This window comes from Peromyscus eremicus, chromosome 17 (assembly GCF_949786415.1).
Source record: "Peromyscus eremicus chromosome 17, PerEre_H2_v1, whole genome shotgun sequence".
Lineage (NCBI taxonomy): Eukaryota > Metazoa > Chordata > Mammalia > Rodentia > Cricetidae > Peromyscus > Peromyscus eremicus.
The window spans coordinates 38,081,523-38,091,500 of record NC_081433.1 but is presented as its reverse complement, the minus strand read 5'-3'; the positions used below and the strand labels follow the sequence as shown (position 1 = coordinate 38,091,500).

General features: G+C 43.1%; 1 pseudogene; it reads left to right on the top strand.

Moving 5' to 3' along the window:
• Positions 1-1,955: 1,955 nt before the first annotated feature.
• Positions 1,956-2,485, top strand: LOC131894634 (small ribosomal subunit protein eS26-like; annotated as a pseudogene).
• Positions 2,486-9,978: the final 7,493 nt, after the last annotated feature.

Sequence of the window (9,978 nt, the reverse complement as noted above, 5' to 3'; positions counted from 1 at the left end):
TATCCAGAATTATACTTGTAGTCATGTTAAATACTAGTGTAGTTTAATTACAGGAAAAAGCTTTATTTAGCCTCCAAAACAAGTAATTAGAAACAAGCAAAGTTTGTCTAGATAGACTTAATAGATAGTGGTCCTCAAACTCTTCAGAAATCTGCTGAATATGGCATTTAAAATGTTTAATAAAAAAAGCTTCTCATAGCTGGGCAGTGGTGACACATACCTTCAATCCCAGCACTCAGGAGGCAGAGGCAGGAGGATCTCTGTGAGTTCAAGGCCAGCCTGGTCTACAGAGCGAGTTGCAGGGCGGGGCAACACAGAGAAACTCTGTCTCAAAAAACAAAACAAAAACCAAAACCAAAACAAAACAAAACAAAAAAAGCCTTTTGTGATAGAGACAAATGCTAGTTTCTGGCAGCACCCCTAAGATCTCCTCCAAGGAAGACGATGGGGCACAGAAGAACTCTACCTGGAGCTTGCTTTAAATGTGGCAAAGCCAGCCACAGGGTAAAAAACTGTCCTTTACCTGCCCTGCACCAGGACCATGTCCAAACCGTGGACAAGCAGGACACTAGGAAGTTGATTGTCCCCCTTTGTCTATAAGGTAGGCTGGTCCTCCCAAATTCCTACTCCACAGAAAAGTCTGCCAGATCTTCTGGACCTGGCAGCTGAAAACTGATCCTGCCCTGGGACCTCTGCCCCCAAAGACCACAGAGGGTAGGGTGATTGTCCAGGTAAGTCTCTGTCATTTTTAATAGATTCAGGAGCTGCTGTCTGTACTTCCTGCTTACTCGGGTGAAAAATGTATCTTCTCAGATCTCTGGTGACGTTGATGACTAGGCTTTGTCAGTCAACAGCAGCAACCAAGGCTTCAGCTGCCTCCTCAGTTCTCTTCGTGTGTAAAAATCAAGCCTCAGGCCTCACTTTCCTAGAGCTACGTCTACATCTAGACACAATTTACCTTCCTACTAGACTCCGAAAAGACATAAACACACAAAACAGATTTCAATGTAACTTTTTACTATTCTGTTATTTAAAGGAACTGGCTTTACAATGACTGTTCTCAGTAATCAGCCACCTGTGTCTCGTGATTGGATAGAAAATGATTGGATAGAAAAAAGGTGTAAAGTTCATGTAAGGTCTGAGGATATGAAAACTTAAGTTGTGAGAATCTAAGATCTAAGAAAGTGTTTTGCAAGTTATAAAGGTCTAAGGATGCAAAAGCTTAAGTTGTGATAAGAAAGTGACTGAAAGTATGTGAAAATGTTTCAGATTTCTTTCCTTCTCTGTGTTATTGTTCTGTTAGGACTTCAAAAGTTCAGAAGTTTACCAATCAACAGAGTTCTGATAAGCTATTGATCTAGCTCTGGTAATCATTGACTACTGTTACAGTCACAAGCTCAAGATTTTAAATTTCCTTTGGTTGTCTACTAAGTATAGACTTAAAAGTGCTTCTCATTGAATGAAACATATCTTGTCTAATCTATATACACCAGTCTTCTGGACAGAGGAAAGAATAGTCATGATTTTAACTCAGAATAATCTTGGGTCCCCAAGCTCCTACTATGACTCAAAGGATCGAGTCTAGAATGTGGATTTCAGTACAGACTATAGTCAGTGGTAATGCTAACATGTCTAAAACCTATCTCTTTTTGTAAACTTAAATTCTTGTAAGCTTCAGGGTATCAACTTGAATCCACCTCTCATGGGTCAAATGGACTCCAGATAAGTACTCCTGGCAATCAACATCCTGTTTCCCCACCTGCCTATTCTGCTTATTCCTGAGGGTGGGATCTCCTCCACCTTTCCCTGGCCTTGGGATTCCCCTGCCCAAGCTACAAGGTTCAGGAGCCTAAAAGTCTCAAGTGTACATCCTGGATAATAAATAAATAAATAAATAAATAAATAAATAAAATAAAATAAAAAAATTCCCGCCTCTTTTGGGTTTTGGTTCCAAGATGACCAAAAAAAGAAGAAACAATGGTCGTACCAAAAAGGGCCGCGGCCATGTGCAGCCAATTGGCTGCTCAAACTGCACCTGGTGCGTGCCCAAAGACAAGGCCATTAAGAAGTTCCTCATGCCAGGCGGTGGTGGCGCACGCCTTTAATCCCAGCACTCGGGAGGCAGAGCCAGGAGGATCTCTGTGAGTTCGAGGCCAGCCTGGTCTACAGAGTGAGTTCCAGGAAAGGCGCAAAGCTGCACAGAGAAACCTGTCTCGAAAAACCAAAAAAAAAAAAAAAAAAAAAAGAAGAAGTCCGTCATTTGGAACATTGTAGAGGCCGCTGCTGACAGGGACACATCCAAAGCAAGTGTCTTCGACGCTTATGTGCTTCCCAAACTCTATGTGAAGCTGCATTACTACGTGAGCTGTGCTATTCATAGCAAGGTAGTCAGGAATCAATCTCGTGAAGCCCGCAAGGACCGAACACCCCACCACGATTTAGACCTGCTGGTGCTGCACCACGACCTCCACCAAAGCTCATGTAAAGAGGTGGCTTCATAAAGACAAGGAAAAACACCTTGGAAAAATAAAATGGGACTTACACTTAAAAAAAAAAAAAAAATTCCCCAAACTCCTTAACTTTACCCTCTGTCCCTAGTATATATCTATTCTAGCAACCTGCCAATCTGCAGGTGTTCCCTCAAAATCTGCATCCCAGATGGCTTCAAAGTGGCTAGCCCCAGGTAGTCCAGCCTCATGGACACTGCCTGTACTTCCCTAGCCCAAGATGATCCTGCAGATCCTGGACAGTGGGGAAAACAGCCTGCTCTTCTAGGACTTGGCCAACACCTCGGCTTTCTTGAGTCCCCCAAGATGTCGACACCCCTAGACAACGGAGTAGTCTAAAGAGCATGGTGCGCCCCCGTGTCTGCCTCACCAGTTACGCCTTCCTATTTCCTCACCTTTTATAGTAAACAAAAGGAGGAATGTTAGAAACCAGGGGTTCTCCCAGTGTGCCTCCAGCCACTCAGGACCAGCAGCCTTGTGATCATCAGCCACCAAATGCAACACTTTAAAAGGTCCCCCACTGTCACAGACCACCCCCTCCATCTCTCTGTGTGTCTCTGTGTCTCTGTGTGTGTGTTTCTCCCTGTCTCTTGCTGTCTGTCTCTCTGTCTTTCTCTCTCTCTTCCCTGCTCTGAGATGGCCTTTCACTTCCTGCCCCCCATAAATCTCTTGTATGATATCTGTTGTGTGGCGTGATCTCTGTGACCCTCCTCGGCTCAGATCTGCCAAGGTACTCTGCTGCATAAACCTTAGCAATTATTACTTATTGTATGCATTATAGGTGTTTTTGCCCTGCATGCATGTTTGCACACCATGCCAGAATAGGGGGAGTGGAACCCCCAGAACTGGAATTGCAGATGCTTGTGAGCTGCCTAGATCCTCTAGAAAAGCATAAATAAGTAAATAGTATTAAAACACAATAAAGATGTTAAAGGGTAGCAGTAGTATAGATGAAAAAATGAATTTTAATTTTTTTCATATTTGATTTTTTTTTTTATCCTTATCCAAGTTGCCCTAAAAGAGTTACTATTAACATGTTTAGGGGTAATAACTCATGATATATAATATATAACAAGTGTTATTAGTAAAAGTAGTTTTCCTCCATATTGAAAATGAAAATTAAGTGTTTTGTTTGGTTGGTTTCTGTTTTTTTCGAGACAGGGTTTCTCTGCTTAGCCCTGGCTGTCCTGGAACTTGCTCTGTAGACCAAGCTGGCTGTAAACAGATGTTTCCTGTCCCAACTGCCTGGTCCAAATTATCAACTCAGAGGCTGAATATGAATTATAAATGCTCAGCCAATAGCTTAGGCTTATTACTAACTAACTCTCACATTTTAAGTTAACCCATATCCCTTATTTACCCTCTGCTATGTGGTGGTATCTTTATTAGCATGGCATGTTCATCTCCTGCTCCCTCTGCATCTGACTGGTGATTCTCCTGACCCTGCCCTCCTTTTTCCCATCATTCTCAGTTTGGCTTTCCCACCTAACTTCCTGCCTGGCTACCAGCCTGTCAGCTTTTTATTAACCAATGAGAGTAATACATATTCATAGTGTAGAAAAGGATTGTTCCGCAGCATTTCCCCCTTTTTGTCTAGTTAAAAAGGAAGGTTTAAACCTTAATATAGTAAAATTATGTACAACAAAAACAGTTATTAAATAAGAATTACAGTAACAATATCCAATCCATTTGCATTTGGCAAAATTACAGAAAATACTTAATTATCTTGTCTAAAGTTTTGTATCTAATTTACTTTCTATTATAACTAAGAAAAACTGTAATTATAACTAGTTAGTTCTCTTCTTCCACCCTGTGGGTCCTGTACTCAAGGGAACAGAAAAAAACAAAAAAACAAAAACAAAAAATAAACACTGAGATGGCCGTTCCATGATTAAGGGAAGGTTTTTATTATAGATAAGAAAGACAAAACATCCAGAGGCTTCTGGAAGAGTCCAGAGCAGAGAGAAGCAGTCTGGGCATGGCCAGGGCTAGGGGAGCAGAGAAGATAGAGGGGACAGGGGCATCTGAGGTGAGGAGGGCCAGGATGCTAGTGTGGGGGCTTTGAAATGTATAATGGGTACTTGTGACTAGGGACTGAAGGAGCCTGAGGTCAGCATGGATTTTGATATGCTAATAGCTGCTACAGGTATATGTCAATGAAAAGCCCTATGTCTCTCTGCCAGAAGCAAGAGAAATGACTCCTTTTGGTAGGAACCTGTTTCATAAGTTCCTGAGGAATATTGACTTTAATCCAACCATCAGAAATCCTTCTTGGTTTCTGAAGTCCAGTTTGAATTGAGCCTAGACTCAATATTGAGCCAAGCCAGTAGGCCTGCCCCTTTGGAGGAAATGGGGTACCCTTTGGACCTATCAGGTCTCGGGAATTAGACTCACACTGAGAGACTCTAAGGCTTTGGGCTGAAGATGGATGCCCCAATGTTGCGGAGGAACTTTGGATGACTGTCCAGGCAGACAGCTGTCTCTGTCATTCTAGATTTTTGGAAGTTGCTTACAAAGCTCTTCCTGTTTATTTAGACAATATTATATCCCTCTGAGGTCTTTGATGTAGTTGAAGACTAGATAGTTATAATTTTCCTTGGTTATGATAAAAGATAAGTTATATAAGAAACCTTAGACTTACAAATATAGGATAAATAGAATATTCTCTTTAATTTTGCCAAATACAAACAGACTAGATATTATAACTGTAATGTTTACTTGATAACTGTTTTGTTATATATAATTTTACTATGTTAAAGTTAAAACCTTCCTTTTTGATTAGACAGAATAGGGGAAGTGCTGCGGAATGTCCTTCTATATGCTGTGAATGTGTGTTGCTCTGATTTGGTTGATAAATAAAATGCTGATTGGCTGGTAGTCAGGCAGAAAGTATAGGCAGGATAAGCAGACAAGGGGAATTCTGGGAAGAGGAAGGCTGAGTCAGGAGACGCCAGTGAGCCACCCAAGGAGCAACATGTAGTGGGACACAGGTAAAGTCACAGAACATATGGTGATACATAGATTAATAGTTATGGGCTAATTTTAAAATATAAGAGATAGCTAGCCAAAGGCTTGAGTCATGGTCATGCAGTTATAATTAATATACACCTCTGTGTGTTTACTTGGGGGACGCGAGTGGGGAAAGATTTGTTCCTACCACCGGCCAGCCGGGACACAGGAAAACTTCCAGCTACAAATGACCCACTGATTCCTCTCACTGGCGTTTTAGTGTTCTTTGTAGGGAAAAAGAACTACACAAACAAATGGATTTGCTTTCCTAGGTTACACAGTCCTGCCAGGGGAAAATTCGGGTTTAAGTGGAATGTCCGAAGATGGGATCATTTGGCCACTAGGGGGCAGCATACAGGCATGATTTCTCAAATGTTAAAAGCAAGGAAAAAAAGAAGGCTGCTTCTTATTTGGAAAAACAAAAAGTCAAAAACAAAAAACAAACAAAAAAACCACATTGAAAGTGTAATGTGCCAAATATGTTAGGATTATCTTAACCCTAACCTTTTGCTTCCAAATTCACTAATAGTTTAGCCTTTTACCTTTTGAACACTCATTACATTTTTCTCTCATTTCTATTAGTTATATTTTTGTTTCTTTTTCTCCTTTTCTTTCTTCTTCTTTCTTTCTTTCTTTCATTCTTCCTTCCTTCTTCTTTCTTTCTTCTTTCTTTCTTCTTCTTTCATTCTTTCTTCCTTCCTTTCTCCTCCTCCTCCTCCTCTTCTTCTTCTTCTTCTTCTTCTTCCTCTTCCTCTCTCCTCTCTCCTCTCTCCTCTCTCCTCTCTCCTCTCTCCTCTCCTCCTCTCTCTCTCTCTCTCTCTCTCTCTCTCTCTCTCTCTCTCTCTCTCTCTCTCTCTCGCTCTCTCTCCTCTCTCTCTCTCTCCTCTCTCTCTTCTCTCCCTCTCTCTCTGGCAGGATCTCACTATGTAGCCTTGGCTGGCCTAATTATGAAGACCAGACAGGCCTCAAACTCATGGAGATCCACTCGCTCTCTCCCTCCCAAGTGCTAGGATTTAAAGGGTGTTCCTCACCACACTTGGTAGCCTCGCTTTTGGGTGGATGATAGTTTACAGAGGCGCTGATCATTCCCTAAGTGGACAAAATAACTGTCACTATTGGACCATTCTTTACTGTAGATAACGGCCCCATCTTTCTCTACCTGTGACCTTGTCAGAATCTATTGACTTTTGTAGCCTCTTGTTCGTGATAGCCCGCGGAGCAGCGGCCTGACCCATCCATTCTTCCAGGCCGTGTGTGATCCTGGCTTGTCTGATTCCTCAGCTGGGCTGGCGGCCTCTTCTCTCCTCTGGAAGCGTGGGACGTCTGTCCTTCTCTCAGGGCATATCCTCGCTGCACTCTTTTTTTTTTTTTTTTTTAAAGATTTATTTTGTTTATTATGTACACAGTGTTCTGCCTGCATGTGTCTTTGCATGCCAGAAAGAGGGCACCAGATCTCATTACAGATGGTTGTGAGCCACGGTGTGGTTGCTGGGAATTGAACTCAGGACCTCTGGAAGAGCAGTCAGTGCTCTTAACCACTGAGCCATCTCTCCAGCCTCGCTGCACTCTTTATCTGGAACGCCTTGAGAGAGTCGTCTCATGCTCCAGACCTCATCTCAAGAACCAGTTTCTGGCAAGGCCGTACAACATGCCGCCTTCTGGTGAAAATTCTGAATTCCTCAGTGAATTTTTTTTTTATTTATGTGCAGACTAAATAAATACACAACACCATCCTTTTTCTCTTTTATTAGTTTTCATAGTCTATAAATTCTGACTACTTTATTGGTTTCCATGAGCCACAGAACTGGATAGCACTTTGTAGTACACGTGTTCGTGTGACACAGCCAAGGATGAGACGAAAAGCAAATGTGTTGCCTGTTTTGGTAATACGTCAAATACGTCATCCGTACTTTAGAGATTTACTTCTATTATTTTAAATTATTTGTATGAGTGTGGGGGTGCGTGCATGTAGGTACAGGTGCCCTCGGAGGCTAGAGGCATCAGATCCCCCTGAAGCTGGAGTTACAGGTGGCTGTGAGCTGCCCAGCACAGGGGCTGGACCCAAACTCAGGTTCTGTGGAAGAACGTATGCTCTGAACCACAGAGCGCTCTCTCTCGTCTCTCTCTCTCTCTCCTCTCTCTCTCATCTCTCTCCTCTCTCTCTCTCTCTCCAACCCCTGAATAGTTTTTAATATCACATTGGATTTGTTGTTTCATCAGAACATAAAATACAACTTACCTCAATCTTGTGTGTGTGTGTGTGTGTGTGTGTGTGTTCGCGTTCGTGTGCGTGTGCACAAGCCAGGGAAGGACACTCTTTTTTACCGCTCTCCACTGTATTCTCTTGAGAAAGGGTTCTTCACTGAACCTGGAGCTAGGCTGAGGCCAGCAAGACCAGCCATCCCCCTGCTTCGGCTCACCAGTACTGGGGTCCTGACCAACATTGTAAGCGGGTTCTGGGGATTCGAACTGAGGCCATCATGCTTGTGCGGCAAGTGTTGTTAATCCGCTGAGCCATCTTCCCAGTCCAAGCTGCCTGGATCTTAAAAACAACACATCGGACAGCATTTTTAAAAACTAACCAATCTTCTTACAAAGTTGTGTTAGGCCACCTCGTTATACCCTTTTCGTCAAGAGTTTAAAGTCTCACGTTGATGGAGGAAAAGCAAAAGGGAAAAACTTCAAGAGTGAACGTCTTGCGCAGGAGGAAAATGTGATAGAGGAAAACACAGACTATATGAAGCCGGGTGGGGGGCATGGATCAAACCGTGTGAGGAAGAGTGGGGAACAGGGGGATGAGGATGCGCCACACTGAAATCAGCCGCTTCTGTCAGCAGACCGGGCAAGCTCCCAGCTTGGCCTCTGTTCCCTCTGTGAAAGTGTTCTCTCTTTCTTGCCAGGAAGCAGAAACAACCTGTACCACTGAAGGTGGGGCTGGTGCATTATGAGTCCCCGCTTTTCAGGAGTTTCCTTTATCTTTCTGTTATTTACCGGGGCAGAAGTCCAGATGCAAATTCTGGGCTTTTCTTCTAGGTAGGGCTGTGGCTTAGAACCACGGGGGCTATTGTGCTGGCCGACTGTGCAGCTGAGAAGAATAGGAGACCCCACTGGGGAGAAAACAAAGGCCCAGGGGGAGCAGTCGGGCACGCGTACTGTGGAATGCTGAGGAGGAAGAAAACGCCGGTATCTGAGGGTTTGTCAGTAAGTGAGATGCCTCGATCCCCTACCTAGAAATGCTCTTTTAAGGGTCCTCTACAGGAAATATATAACAATAGGCAAGCATGTAGATGGTCACTTAAACCTTCTATAAGAAAGACTAAAACCAACCCGAATAAAAGAACTGGAAAGCAATTAGTGTTTTCAAACCATGGAATTTTATTTAGCCATCATAAAAAAATGCAAGTTAGCATATGTATACATTGTCAATTCAATTCTGTAAAAAAACATACAGTTGGGAAAAGGTTGGACAGAAATATGACAGTAGCGTAAGTACTTAATTTACTTATTTTATTTTTATTTTAAGGGAGGGTCTCATGTAACCCAGGTTGATTTCAAGCTCCTTCTCAGTTCTGTTTATGTAAAAGAACTTCTGTCCTAATCAATGTTATCTTTAGAATCAAAATCATTTTTCACATCTACCAGGATAATAGACCTTTTAAGAGTTTAAAATTTGGGGTTGGGGGATTTAGCTCAGTGGTAGAGCGCTTGCCAAGCGCAAGGTCCTGGGTTCAATCCTCAGCTCAAAAAAAAAAAGTTTAAAATTTTATTATTATTTTAGATTTATTGATATTCCTTTATGTGTGTGAGTGTTTGCCTGCAGGTATGCACACCATGTATATGTAAGGGCAATAGATCCCCTACAGCTGAAGTTACAGGTGTTTGTGAGCCACTGTGTGGGTACTGGGAATCAAACCCAAGCCCTCTGTAAGAGCAATAAATTTTCTTAACTGCGGAGCCCTCTCCCCAGCACAGGAAAACACACTTTTATTCGGAACTGAAGACCAGCCTTCAGTACTCACTTGACGTTTGATATCAAGCAGAGGCACGATCCTCTGTGATTATGGCTGCTGCCTTTTTCCCTGCCATGACACTTAAGTCTACCTTTGCTGCCCTGTGCCTAGGAGACGATATTGATGAAAGCGCGGACCAGTTGCAGGGGGGACCCCAGTGGTTTTGGTGACGCCAGTACAGTAGTAGCATGACCAAGGACAGCAGGAGCAGCGGGGTGGAGCCAGCCGAAGCCTGGACGACAAGTTGTGTGCGGCAGAGGGCGGAGCCAGAGGGGTGGGCCAAAACCTTTGGACAAGCCCAGGTCTTGAATGAATCCTAGATGTTGGATGTTGAGGTTTTTATACTGTTGGAGTTTGGGTTTGCTTGGTTCAGATTGTGACTGTGCCCTGGCTCTTCCCTCTTGAAGTGGGAAGGTATTTGACGTAATTTTTATTTTTCTTACAGGAGCCCA